A 14,989-nucleotide genomic window follows, 5' to 3' on the forward strand; every position below is an offset into this window, starting at 1 on the left:
CTTGGTTGACCATTCTACTCATAAGTGAAGTTTTGTGAAGAAATGGCACCCGCGGTATTCTTAGTAAAGAAAATGCCATTATTTTCCAAAATACCGCATATGTAATTTCTTAACTTCAGTATACCAGTCGACTATGCATGTTACACAAATTTATATGTTTAGTTTTATTTTTTTTTGAATTTTCTAGTCATACAGGGTGCGCGTGAGATTTATATTTATATTTATATTTTTGTTTTTGTTTGTAAGTATACACAAACATAAATGCATGAGACAGAAAAAAGCAGCCAACCAGTACCGGGCTTCAAGCCCAATAAGAAAAATCGGCGAACAAGGTCAAGTCAAAATTTGAGCTCAAGAAGCCATGAAAGGACACTAGGGGGAAAAAGACAGCACGAATCTAGACGAAAGAATCAACAGTCCGAAGATCGACTTACCCCAAATTAAAACATGCAACTTAGATATACCCAATTGTAAGAATGTTATGCTAATATAAATGAATTAAAGGCATTGTTATTATCTTATAAGAGGAAGAAAGTGAAGAAAGAAAATTTAAAATAAAGGATGATAAAACTTACACATGCATTTTACAAAACTTGTGCTGTTCTAGAGTATATGTTAGACTGTATAGTTCCCGTATATGTGTACGTATAATGTAACGTTGTACCCCTTCATTATATATATGTGATAGGCCACTCCTAGAGGGTTGAGCCGGTTCCCCCAAACCTATTGTCTTACATGGTATCACACTAGGTCAAATCGCTTCCGCCTAAACCCTACACGCCGCCGCCACCGCCCTTGCTGATCGCGCCGCGGCCGCCTTGTCGGGCGTCACCGCCTCCGGCTCCTCCACGGCCAGCTACCTGCTGGCCTCCCTCGCGGCCCTCCTCTCCCGTCCACTTGACTCCGCCACGGCTGCGTCGCTCCCAATCGGGACGAGGAGTGTCGGCTCCTTTTTCTCCTCGTCGTCGGGCCATGCGCCGGTGGTTCACACCTCCGGCGCCACGACGGGTGCCTCGTCGCCCGCCTCCACTGGCGCTACAGCGGTCGCCCCATTGGGTGCGGTTGCTCCGTTCGATGATGTCCTGCCCTTCACGCTGTTGGCATCCACGTCGGCCCTGATGGCTGGCCTCGCCGCATCGGGCCCGACTACCGCAGCGCCCATTCCCGTGGCTACTGCGGCTGCACCCGTGGTCTCTGCCCCTATGGCGTATTCGCCCCCGGCAGCCTACTCCATGGGCTCCCTGCCGCCGCCGTTTCACTTCGGCAACCTCATCACCATCAAGTTGTCATCGGACAACTACATCTTCTGGCGTGCGCAGGTCCTCCCGCTCCTTGGGAGCCACTACCTGCTTGGCTACGTCGACGGCTCCCTTCCCTGTCCCCTGCGCTGGTACATAGCGTGCACGGCCCGGTCTACAACCCGGCGCATCGTGTTTGGACATGGCAGGATCAGGCGCACCTCTCCTCCATCCAGGGGTCGCTCACTCCGGCTGTTGCCGGCCTCATTGTCTTCGCCAAGACGTCTCATGAGGCATGGACTATCCTTGAGTGCTCATTTGCAGCGCAGTCGCAGGCCGGTGTCTCTATGCTCTGTCGTCAACTAGGGGAGTGTGAAAAGCTTGACTCCATGGCCACTGAGTTCTACAACAAGGTCAAGGGCCTTGCCGACACGTTGGCCTCCATCGGACAGCCGCTCACCGACTCTGAGTTCAACTCCTTCATTTTCAATGGTCTTGACGAGGAGTATGATGCCTTGGTCGAGATCATCAACGAGCGGGGCAACTCGGCCCCCATGATGGCGCATGAGGTCTTCTCCCGCCTCCTTCTCACTGAGAAGCGGGTCGAGTCGCGCCGCTCCAAGAGTAGCGGGTGAGGGAGTCCTGGACTAAGGGGTCCTCGGGCGTCCGGCCTGTTGGACATGGGCCGGACTGATGGGCTATGAAGATACAAGACCAAAGATTCTCTCACCCGTGTCCGGATGGGACTCTCCTTGGCGTGGATGGCAAGCTTGGTGTTCGGATATGAAGATTCCTTTCTCTATAACCGACTTTGTACAACCCTAGTCCCCTCCGGTGTCTATATAAACCGGAGGGTTTAGTCCGTAGAGGCAATCATAATCATATAGGCTAGACTTCTAGGGTTTTAGCCATTACGATCTCATGGTAGATCAACTCTTGTAACCCCTATACTCATCAATATTAATTAAGCAGGACGCAGGGTATTACTGTTGGGGAACATTGCAGAAATCAAAAATTTTCCTACTCGTTTCACCAAGATCCATCTAGGAGTTCATCTAGCAACGAGTGATCGGATGCATCTACATACCTTTGTAGATCGCGAGCGGAAGCGTTCGAAGAACGGGGTTGATGTAGTCGAACACGACGTGAATCAAATCACCGGAGATCCTAGCACCGAACGGACGGTGCCTCCGCGTTCAACACACGTACGGGACGGGAGACGTCTCCTCCTTTCTTGATCCAGCAAGGGGGAAGGAGAGGTTGATGAAGATCCAGCAGCACGACGGCGTGGTGGTGGATGCAGGGCGTCACAGTAGCAGGGCTTCGCCTATACTACGAGAGAGAGACGTAACGGGGAGAGAGGGAGGCGCCAGGGGCTGGTCTATCAAGTCCCTCCTCTCCCCCACTATATATAGGAGGGCCAAGGGGGGGTGGTGCGCCAGCCTAGGAGATCCAATCTCCTAGGTGCGGCGGCCAAGGGGGTTTCCCTCCCCCCCAAGGCACCTAGAGGTGCCTTCCACCATTGGGACTCTTCCCTTAAGTGGAACCCTAGGCGCATGGGCTTTTGGGGCTGGTGCCCTTGGCCCATCTAGGCCAAGGCGCACCCCCTACAGCCCATGTGGCCCCCCGGGACAGGTGGCCCCACCCGGTGGACCCCCGGGACCCTTCCGGTGGTCCCGGTACAATACCGATAACCCCGAAACTTGTCCCGATGGCCGAAACAGCACTTCCTATATATAATTCTTTACCTCCGGACCATTCCGGAACTCCTCGTGACGTCCGGGATCTCATCCGGGACTCCAAACAACATTCGGGTTACTGCATATACATATCTTCACAACCCTAGCGTCACCGAACCTTAAGTGTGTAGACCCTACGGGTTCGGGAGACAAGCAGACATGACCGGGACGACTCTCCGGTCAATAACCAACAGCGGGATATGGATACCCATGTTGGCTCCCACATGCTCCACGATGATCTCATCGGATGAACCACGATGTCGAGGATTAAACAACCCCGTATACAATTCCCTTTGTCAATCGGTATGTTACTTGCCCGAGACTCGATCGTCGGTATCCCAATACCTTGTTCAGTCTCGTTACCGGCAAGTCACTTTACTCGTACCGTAATGCATGATTCCTTGATCAACCACTTGGTCACCTTGAGCTCATAATGATGATGCATTACCGAGTGGGCCCAGTGATACCTCTCCGTTATATGGAGTGACAAATCCCAGTCTCGATCCGTGTCAACCCAACAGACACTTTCGGAAATACCTGTAGTGCACCTTTATAGTCACCTAGTTACGTTGTGACGTTTGGTACACCCAAAGCACTCCTACGGTATCCGGGAGTTACACGATCTCATGGTCAAAGGAAAAGATACTTGACATTGGAAAAGCTCTAGCAAACGAACTACACGATCTTGTGCTATGCTTAGGATTAGGTCTTGTCCATCACATCATTCTCCTAATGATGTGATCCTGTTATCAATGACATCCAATGTCCATAGCCAGGAAACCATGACTATCTGTTGATCAACGAGCTAGTCAACTAGAGGCTTACTAGGGACATATTATGGTCTATGTATTCACACGTGTATTACGATTTCCGGATAATACAGTTATAGCATGAATAAAGACAATTATCATGATCAAAGAAATATAATAATAATACTTTTATTATTGCCTCTAGGGCATATTTCCAACAATTACCTCCATCAAGAGGGCCCGAATCTGGTTAAACTTCGTGTCCCTTGTCTCCTGTTACCATCAACCTCAGACGCACAGTTCGGCACCCCCTACTCGAGATCCGCCGGTTTTGACACCGACATTGGTGCTTTCATTGAGAGTTCCACTTTGTCGCCGCCAGAAGGTTCGATGGCTCCACCCATCATCTGTAACGATGCTGCCCTAGGGGAGGTTTTTTCCCCCGGCCAGATCTTCGTATTCGGTGGCTTCACACTGCGGGCCAACTCGCTTGGCCATCTGGAGCAGATCGACAGCTACGCCTCAGGTCACCAATTAGTTTTGGAAACCTGGATTATGTCGCTGATATCTGAGGAGACTTGATCTTTCAGGGATTCACGACCCCGACCTCCGCTCTGGCCTTAGAGCTGGAGCGCCTTGCCAGTACCGAAGACGGGATTTCTAAACCCGCCGGACTATCTATGGCCACTAGGCCCAGTACAGGAGAGCCAGAGGAAGCAGCATCGCCGGCATCCATCACCAAGCCGGACTCTCCCCCGGACGCCGGCTTCGAACTCTCGGAGTCAGCATCGTGTGAGCTCGGCCAAGGAATTCCCTTCCCGCCATACTCCACGAATTCTTTTGTCCCTCAACAAACCTCGCCTTTAAGCGAGGCTCTGGACTTGATGCGATCCCTCGTGATTACGGAGGAGCAACGTCCGAACTACACCTTGACCGGACTAGGGGCTGAGAGCGGGGAATTTTATGTCCCACCCACCACCCACTTCATCGCCACGGTAGAGGACTTAACTGACATGCTCGATTATGGCTCCGAAGACATCGACGGTATGGACGACGATGCCGGAGAGGAGCAAGCCAAAAACCCGCCGTTTACCGGACGCCGGACAGCTACCTCTTCGTATGACGTGTACATGGTGGATGCACCTAAGGAGGGTGACGGCGATAAAGAGAAAAATCCAGTAGAGGATAAACCTCCCGAGATACAACAAAAGCTCCTCCGACGCCGCTCTAAATCACGCCGCAGTAGAGACAACAACACCACGGATGATGCCGAAGACCAAGAAAACCCCGTCAAACAAAACTCTGAACAAGACAATCGGGAGGATGGGCGAGTTAGCCCTGATGAATAGGATGCAAACAAAGACTCGGAGGACAGTAATTATCTTCCACCCTCCAAGGATGAGGTGAGCCTCGGCGACGAAGTCTTTATCGTGCCTGAAGAACCTCTCGAGCAGGATCGCTTTAAGCAACGGCTAATAGCCACTGCAAGAAGCCTGAAAAAGAAGCAGCAACAGCTTCAAGCTGATCAAGATCTACTCAATAATAGATGGACTGATGTACTGGCAGCAGAAGAATACGACCTCGAGCGCCCAACCAAAAGTTAGCCGAATCGTAAACTGCTACCTCAATTCGCTGACGAGGCACTTGAGCCCGTACCATCAGCGCGTAATGCGGCTGATCGACCACCACGTGGACGGGACAAAACGACAACTCAAGCTGAACACTGGCCCGTCCTACCGCGCCGTAAAGGCAGATACAAAACAGCTTAGGGATACACGTATGACCTGCGGCAGGACCTGAAGAATAAAGCAGGTCCGGCCAGATCGATCTACGGATCGCGGGGGCATGCCCCGACGCGCGACGACGGCTATCAAGCCGAACATGGCAGGCACAATCACGTCCGAGCCGAAAGCCGCAGATGGACTCCATCCAAACCACGTCACGATCTGGCCCGATATAGAGGCGCCGCACACCCCCTCTACTTCACTAATGAAGTAATGGAACATGAATTCCTAGAAGGGTTCAAACCCGTGAATATCAAATCATATGATGGAACCACATATCCCGTGATATGGATTGAAGAATTTATTCTCCATATTCATATGGCCCGCGGCGATGATCTTCATGCCATCAAATACCTCCCCCTAAAACTCAAGGGGCCAGCCCGGCACTGGCTGAACAGCCTGCCGGAAAACTCTATTGGCAGCTGGGAAGACCTAGAAGTCGCCTTCCGCGACAACTTCCAAGGCACATACGTCAGACCTCCGGATGCCGATGACTTAAGTCACATAGTCCAACAGCCCAGAGAGTCAGCAAGGAAATTCTAGACTAGGTTCTTAACTAAAAAGAACCAGACCGTCGACTGTCCGGATGCCGAAGACCTAGCGGCCTTTAAACATAGCATCCCGGACGAATGGCTCGCCCGACTGAAGGAAATATGCCCTAGAGACAATAATAAAGTTATTATTTATTTCCTTATTTCATGATAAATTTTTATATTCATGCTAGAATTGTATTAACTGGAAACATAATACATGTGTGAATACATAGACAAACAAAGTGTCACTAGTATGCCTCTACTTGACTAGCTCGTTGATCAAAGATGGTTATGTTTCCTAACCATGGGCATGAATTGTCATTTGATAAACGGGATCACATCATTAGAAGAATGATGTGATTGACTTGACCCATTCCGTTAGCTTAGCACTTGATCATTTTAGTTTACTGCTATTGCTTTCTTCATGACTTATACATGTTCCTATGACTATGAGATCATGCAACTCCCGATTACCGGAGGAACACTTTGTGTGCTACCAAACGTCACAACGTAACTGGGTGATTATAAAGGTCCTCTACAGGTGTCTCCAATGGTACTTGTTGAGTTGGCATAGATTGAGATTAGGATTTGTCACTCTGATTGTCGGAGAGGTATCTCTGGGCCCTCTCGGTAATGCACATCACTATAAGCCTTGCAAGCAATGCAACTAATGAGTTACTTGCAGGATGATGCATTACGGAACGAGTAAAGAGACTTGCCGGTAACGAGATTGAGCTACGTATTGAGATACCGACGATCGAATCTCGGGCAAGTAACATACCGATGACAAAGGGAACAACGTATGTTGTTATGCGGTTTGACCGATAAAGATCTTCGTAGAATATATAGGAACCAATATGAGCATCCACGTTCCACTATTGGTTACTGACCGGAGACGTGTCTCGGTCATGTCTACATAGTTCTCGAACCCGTAGGGCCCGCATGCTTAAAGTTGTATGACGATCGGTATTATGAGTTTTTGTGTTTTGATGTACCAAATGTAGTTAGGACTCCCGGATATGATCACGGACATGACGAGGAGTCTCAAAATGGCCGAGACATAAAGATCGATATATTGGAAGCCTATATTTGGACATCGGAATGGTTCCGGGTGAAATCGGGATTTTACCGGAGTACCGGGAGGTTACCGGAACCCCACGGTAATTGTATGGGCCTTAATGGGCCATAGTGGAGAGAGAGGAGGAGGCCAGGGCAGGCCGCGCGCCCCCTCCCCCTGGTCCGAATTGGACTAGGAGGGGGGGCTCCCCCTTTCCTTCCTCCTCTCCCCCTTCCTTCTCTCCTAGTCCAACTAGGGGGGGAATCCTACTCCCGGTGGGAGTAGGACTCCTCCAGGGCGCGCCATGGCTAGGCCGGCCCTCCCCCCACCTCCACTCCTTTATATACGTGGCCAGGGGGCACCCCATAGACACACAAGTTGGTCATTGATCTTTCTTAGCCGTGTGCGGTGCCCCCCTCCATCATACTCCACCTCAGTCATATCATAGCGGTGCTTAGGCGAAGCCCTGCATCGGTAGCTTCATCAACACCGTCACCACCCCGTCGTGCTGACGAAGCTCTTCCAGAAGCTCTACTGGATCGTGAGTTCACGGGATGTCACCGAGCTGAACCTGTGCTGAACGTGGAGGTGCCATACGTTCGGTACTGAGGATCGGTCGATCGTGAAGATGTACGACTACATCAACCGCGTTGTCATAATGCTTCCGCTTACAGTCTACGAGGGTACGTAGACAACACTCTCCCCTCTCGTTGCTATGCATCACCATGATCTTGCGTGTGCGTAGGATTGTTTTTGAAATTACTACGTTCCCCAACAATGGCATCCGAGCCAGGTTTATGCGTAGATGTTATATGCACGAGTAGAACACAAGTGAGTTGTGGGCAATACAAGACATACTGCTTACCAGCATGTCATACTTTGGTTTGGCGGTATTGTTGGATGAAGCGGCCCGGACCGACATTACGCGTACGCTTACGCGAGACTGGTTCTACCGACGTGCTTCGCACACAGGTGGCTGGCGGGTGTCAGTCTCTCCAACTTTAGTTGCACCGAGTGTGACTACGCCTGGTCCTTGTTGAAGGTTAAAACATCACTAACTTGACGAAATATCATTGTGGTTTTAATGCGCTGGTAAGAACGGTTCTTGCTCAGCCCGTAGCAGCCACGTAAAACTTGCAACAACAAAGTAGAGGACGTCTAACTTGTTTTTGCAGGGTATGTTGTGATGTGATATGGTCAAGCCATGATGCTATTTTTATTGTATGAGATGATCATGTTTTGTAACGAAGTTATCGGCAACTGGCAGGAGCCACATGGTTGTCGCTTTATTTCATGAAATGCAATCGCCATGTAATTGCTTTACTTTATCACTAAGCGGTAGCAATAGTCATGGAAGCAATAGTTGACGAGACGACAACGATGCTATGATAGAGATCAAGGTGTTGCGCTGGTGACGATGGTGATCATGACGGTGCTTTGGAGATGGAGATCAAAGGCACAAGATGATGATGGCCATATCATATCACTTATATTGATTGCATGTGATGTTTATCCCTTATGCATCTTATTCTTCTTGTTTGACGGTAGCATTATAAGATGATCTCTCACCAAATTTCAAGGTACAAGTGTTCTCCCTGAGTATGCACCATTGCCAAAGTTCGTCGTGCCAAGACACCACATGATGATCGGGTGTGATAAGCTCTACGTTCATATACAACGGGTGCAAGCCAGTTTTGCACACGCAGAAATACTCAGGTTAAACTTGACGAGCCTAGCATATGCAGATATGGCCTCGAAACACTGAGACCAAAAGGTCAAGCGTGAATCATATAGTAGATATGATCAACATAGTGATGTTCACCATTGAAAACTACTCCATCTCACATGATGATCGGACATGGTTTAGTTGATATGGATCACATGATCACTTAGATGATTAGAGGGATGTCTATCTAAGTGGGAGTTCTTAAATATGATTAATTGAACTTTAATTTATCATGAAGTTAGTACCTGATAGTATTTTGCTTGTCTATGTTGTTGTAGATAGATGGCCCGTGCTGTTGTTTCGTTAAATTTTAATGTGTTCCTTGAGAAAGAAAAGTTGAAAGATGATGGTAGCAATTACACGGACTGGGTCCATAACTTGAGGATTATCCTCATTGCTGCACAGAAGAATTGCGTCCTGGAAGCACCGCTGGGTGCCAAACCCGCTGTAGGAGCAACGCCAGATGTTATGAACGTCTGGCAGAGCAAAGCTGATGACTACTCGATAGTTCAGTGCACCATGCTTTACGACTTAGAACTGGGACTTCAACGACGTTTTGAACATCATGGAGCATATGAGATGTTCTAGGAGTTGAAGTTAATATTTCAAGCAAATGCCCGGATTGAGAGATATGAAGTCTCCAATAAGTTCTACAGCTGCAAGATGGAGGAGAATAGTTCTGTCAGTGAGCATATATTCAAAATGTCTGGGTATAACAATCACTTGATTCAACTGGGAGTTAATGTTCCGGATGATAGTGTCATTGAAAGAATTCTTCAATCACTGCCACCAAGCTACAAAAGCTTCGTGATGAACTATAACATGCAAGGGATGGATAATACAATTCCCGAGCTCTTCGCAATGCTAAAAGCTGCGGAGGTAGAAATTAAGAAGGAGCATCAAGTGTTGATGGTCAACATGACCACCAGTTTCGAGAAAAAGGGTAATGGGAAGAAGAAGGGGAACTTCAAGAAGAACAGCAAACAAGTTGCTGCTCAGGAGAAGAAACCCAAGTCTGGACCTAAGCCTGAGACTGAGTGCTTCTACTACAAAGGGACTGGCCACTGGAAGCGGAATTGCCCCAAGTATTTGGTGGATAAGAAGGATGGCAAGGTGAACAAAGGTATATGTGATATACATGTTATTGATGTGTACGTTACTAAAGCTCGCCGTAGCACCTGGGTATTTGATACTGGTTCTGTTGCTAATATTTGCAACTCGAAACAGGGACTATGAATTAAGCGAAGATTGGCTAAGGACGAGGTGACGATGCACGTGGGAAATGGTTCCGAAGTCGATGTGATCGCCGTCAGCACGCTACCTCTACATCTACCTTCGGGATTAGTTTTAGACGTGAATAATTGTTATTTGGTGCCAGCGTTGAGCATGAACATTATATTTGGATCTTGTTTAATGCGAGACGGTTATTCATTTAAATCTAAGAATAATGGTTGTTCTATTTATATGAGTAATATCTTTTATGGTCATGCACCCTTGAAGAGTGGTCTATTTTTAATGAATCTCGATAGTAGTGATACACATATTCATAATATTGAAGCCAAAAGATGCAGAGTTGATAATGATAGTGCAACTTATTTGTGGCACTACCGTTTAGATCATATTGGTGTAAAGCGCATGCAGAAACTCCATTCTGATGGACTTTTGGAATCACTTGGTACTTGCGAACCATGCCTCATGGGCAAGATGACTAAAACGCCGTTCTCCGGAACAATGGAGCGAGCAACAGATTTATAGGAAATCATACATACTGATGTATGTGGTCCGATGAATATTGAGGCTCGCGGCGGATATCATTATTTTCTCACCTTCACAGATGATTTGAGCAGATATGGGTATATCTACTTAATGAAACATAAGTCTGAAACATTTGAAAAGTTCAAAGAATTTCAGAGTGAAGTGGAAAATCATCGTAACAAGAAAATAAAGTTTCTACGATTTGATAGTGGAGGAGAATATTTGAGTTACGAGTTTGTTCTTCATTTGAAATAATGCGGAATAGTTTCGCAACTCACGCCACCCGAAACACCACAGCGTAATGGTGTGTCTGAACATCGTAATCATACTTTACTAGATATGGTGCGACCTATGATGTCTCTTACTAATTTACCACTATCGTTTTGGGGTTATGCTTTAGAGACGGCTGGATTCACATTAAATAGGGCACCATCTAAATCCGTTGAGACGACGCCTTATGAACTATGGTTTGGCAAGAAACCAAAGTTGTCGTTTCCTAAAGTTTGGGGATGCAATGCTTATGTGAAAAAGCTTCAACCTGATAAGCTCAAACCAAAATCGGAGAAATGTGTCTTCATAGGATACCCAAAGGAGACTGTTGGGTACACCTTGTATCACAGATCCGAAGGCAAGACTTTTGTTGCTAAGAATGGATCCTTTCTAGAGAGGGAGTTTCTCTCGAAAGAAGTGAGTGGCAGGAAAGTAGAACTTGATGAGGTAACTATACCTGCTCCCTTATTGGAGAGTAGTTCATCACAGAAACCGGTTCCTGTGACACCTACACCAATTAGTGAGGAAGCTAATGATGATGATCATGAAACTGCAGATCAAGTTACTACCGAACCTCATAGGTCAGCCAGAGTAAGATCCGCACCAGAGTGGTACGGTAATCCTGTTCTGGAGGTCATGTTACTTGAACATGACGAACCTACGAACTATGAGGAAGCGATGATGAGCCCAGATTCCGCAAAATGGCTTGAGGCCATGAAATCTAAGATGGGATCCATGTATGAGAACAAAGAGTGGGCTTTGGTTGACTTGCCTAATGATCGGCAAGCCATCGAGAATAAATGGATCTTCATGAAGAAGACCGATGCTGACGGTAATGTTACTGTTTACAAAGCTCGACTTGTTGCAAAAGGTTTTTGACAACTTCAAGGGGTTGACTACGATGAGACTTTCTCACCCGTAGCGATGCTTAAGTCCGTCCGAATCATGTTTGCAATTGCCGCATTTTATGATTATGAAATTTGGCAAATGGATGTAAAGACTGCATTCCTGAATGGATTTCTGGAAGAAGAGTTGTATATGATGCAACCTGATGGTTTTATCGATCCAAAGGGTACTAACAAAGTATGCAAGCTCCAGCGATCCATCTATTGGACTGGTGCAAGCATCTCGGAGTTGGAATAAACGTTTTGATAGTGTGATCAAAGCATATGGTTTTATAAAGACTTTTGGAGAATCCTGTATTTACAAGAAAGTGAGTGGGAGCTCTATAGCATTTCTAATATTATATGTGGATGACATATTGTTGATTGGAAATGATATAGAATTTCTGGATAGCATAAAAGGATACTTGAATAAGAGTTTTTCAATGAAAGACCTCGGTGAACTGCTTATATATTAGGCATCAAGATCTATAGAGATAGATCAAGACGCTTAATTGGACTTTCACAAAGCACATTCCTTGACAAAGTTTTGAAGAAGTTCAAAATGGATCAAGCAAAGAAAGGGTTCTTGCCTGTGTTACAAGGTGTGAAGTTGAGTAAGACTCAATGCCCGACCAATGCAGAAGATAGAGAGAAAATGAAAAGTGTTCCCTATGCTTCAGCCATAGGCTCTATCATGTATGCAATGCTGTGTACCAGACCTGATGTGTGCCTTGCTATTAGTTTAGCAGGGAGGTACCAAAGTAATGCAGGAGTGGATCACTGGACAACGGTCAAGAACATCCTGAAATACCTGAAAAGGATTAAGGATATGTTTCTCATTTATGGAGGTGACAAAGAGCTCGTCGTAAATGGTTATGTCGATGCAAGCTTTGACACTGATCCGGACGATTCTAAATCGCAAACCGGATACATGTTTATATGGAACGGTGGAGCTGTCAGTTGGAGCAGTTCTAAACAAAGCGTCGTGGCGGTATCTACATGTGAAGTGGAGTACATAGCTACTTTGGAAGCAGCAAATGAAGGAGTCTAGATGAAGGAGTTCATATCCGACAATACTGGTGCAATTGCCTTGGGAAAGGAATCCAGATTTCACAAGAGAACCAAACACATCAAGAGACGCTTCTGCGATCAAGTCCAGGTGGGAGACATAGAGATTTGCAAGATACATACGGATCTGAATGTTGCAGATCCGTTGACTAAGCCTCTCTCACGAGAAAAACATGATAAACACCAAGGCTCCACGGGTGTTAGAATAATTACTCTGTAATCTAGATTATTGACTCTAGTGCAAGTGGGAGACTGAAGGAAATATGCACTAGAGGCAATAATAAAGTTATTATTTATTTCCTTATTTCATGATAAATGTTTATTATTCATGCTAGAATTGTATTAACCGGAAACATAATACATGTGTGAATACATAGACAAACAAAGTGTCACTAGTATGCCTCTACTTGACTAGCTCATTGATCAAAGATGGTTATCTTTCCTAACCATGGGCATGAGTTGTCATTTGATAAATGGGATCACATCATTAGAAGAATGATGTGATTGACTTGACCCATTTTGTTAGCTTAGCACTTGATCGTTTTAGTTTAGTGTTATTGCTTTCTTCATGACTTATACATGTTCCTATGACTATGAGATCATGCAACTCCCAATTACCGGAGGAACACTTTGTGTGCTACCAAATGTCACAACGTAACTGGGTGATTATAAAGGTGCTCTACAGGTGTCTTCGATGGTACTTGTTGAGTTGGCATATATCGAGATTAGGATTTGTCACTCTAATTGTCGTAGAGGTATTTCAGGGCCCTCTTGGTAATGCACATCACTATAAGCCTTGCAAGTAATGCAACTAATGAGTTAGTTGTAGGATGATGCATTACGGAACAAGTAAAGAGACTTGCCGGTAACGAGATTGAGCTAGGTATTGAGATACCGACGATCGAATCTCGGGCAAGTAACATACCGATGACAAAGGGAACAACGTATGTTGTTATGCGGTTTGACCGATAAAGATCTTCGTAGAATATGTAGGAACCAATATGAGCATCCAGGTTCCGCTATTTGTTATTGACCGGAGACATGTCTCGGTCATGTCTACATAGTTCTCGAACCCGTAGGGTCCGCACGCTTAAAGTTCCGTGATGATCGGTATTATGAGTTTTTGTGTTTTGATGTACCAAATGTAGTTCGTAGTCCCGGATATGATCACGGCAATGACGAGGAGTCTCGAAATGGTTGAGACGTAACGATCGATATATTGGAAGCCTATATTTGGACATCGGAATGGTTTCGGGTGAAATCAGGATTTTACCGGAGTATCGGGAGGTTACCGGAACCCCCCGGTAATTGTATGGGCCTTAATGGGCCATAGTGGAGAGAGAGAGGAGGCCAGGGCAGGCTGCGCCCCCTCCCCCTCTGGTCCGAATTGGACTAGGAGGGGGGGTGGTGGCGCCCCCCTTTCCTTCCTCCTTCTCTCCCCCTTCCTTCTCTCCTAGTCCAACTAGGGAAGGGGGGAACCTACTCCCGGTGGGAGTAGGACTCCTCCAGGGCGCGCCATGGCTAGGAGGCCCTCCCCCTCCTCCACTCCTTTATATACGTTGCCAGGGGGCACCCCATAGACACACAAATTGATCATTGATCTTTCTTAGCCGTGTGCGGTGCCCCCCTCCACCATAATCCACCTCGGTCATATCGTAGCGGTGCTTAGGCGAAGCCCTGCGTCAGTAGCTTCATCAACATCATCACCACGCCGTCGTGCTGACGAAGCTCTTCCCGAAGCTCTACTGGATCGTGAGTTCACGGGATGTCACCGAGCTGAACGTGTGCTGAACACGGAGGTGCCGTACGTTCGGTACTGAGGACCGGTCGATCGTGAAGACGTACGACTACATCAACCGCGTTGTCATAACGCTTCCGCTTACGGTCTATGAGGGTACGTATACAACACTCTCCCCTCTCGTTGCTATGCATCACCATGATCTTGCATGTGCGTAGGATTTTTTTAGAAATTACTACGTTCCCCAACACCGACACCTCGGCCAAGAAAAGTTGAAGTCCATGGCGGCCCTCACGACACTCATGACCCGCTTTTGCGCGGGCGAAGATAGCTGGCTAGCCCGCAACACTAACAATGCAAGCGAACTTGGCACCTCGGAAGCCAGAAATAGCAGCGGCAAGCCCCGGCGCAACAGGCACAAGCATCGAAACAATGGTGACAATACCGA

Source organism: Triticum urartu, chromosome 6 (assembly GCF_003073215.2).
Source record: "Triticum urartu cultivar G1812 chromosome 6, Tu2.1, whole genome shotgun sequence".
Classification (NCBI taxonomy): domain Eukaryota; kingdom Viridiplantae; phylum Streptophyta; class Magnoliopsida; order Poales; family Poaceae; genus Triticum; species Triticum urartu.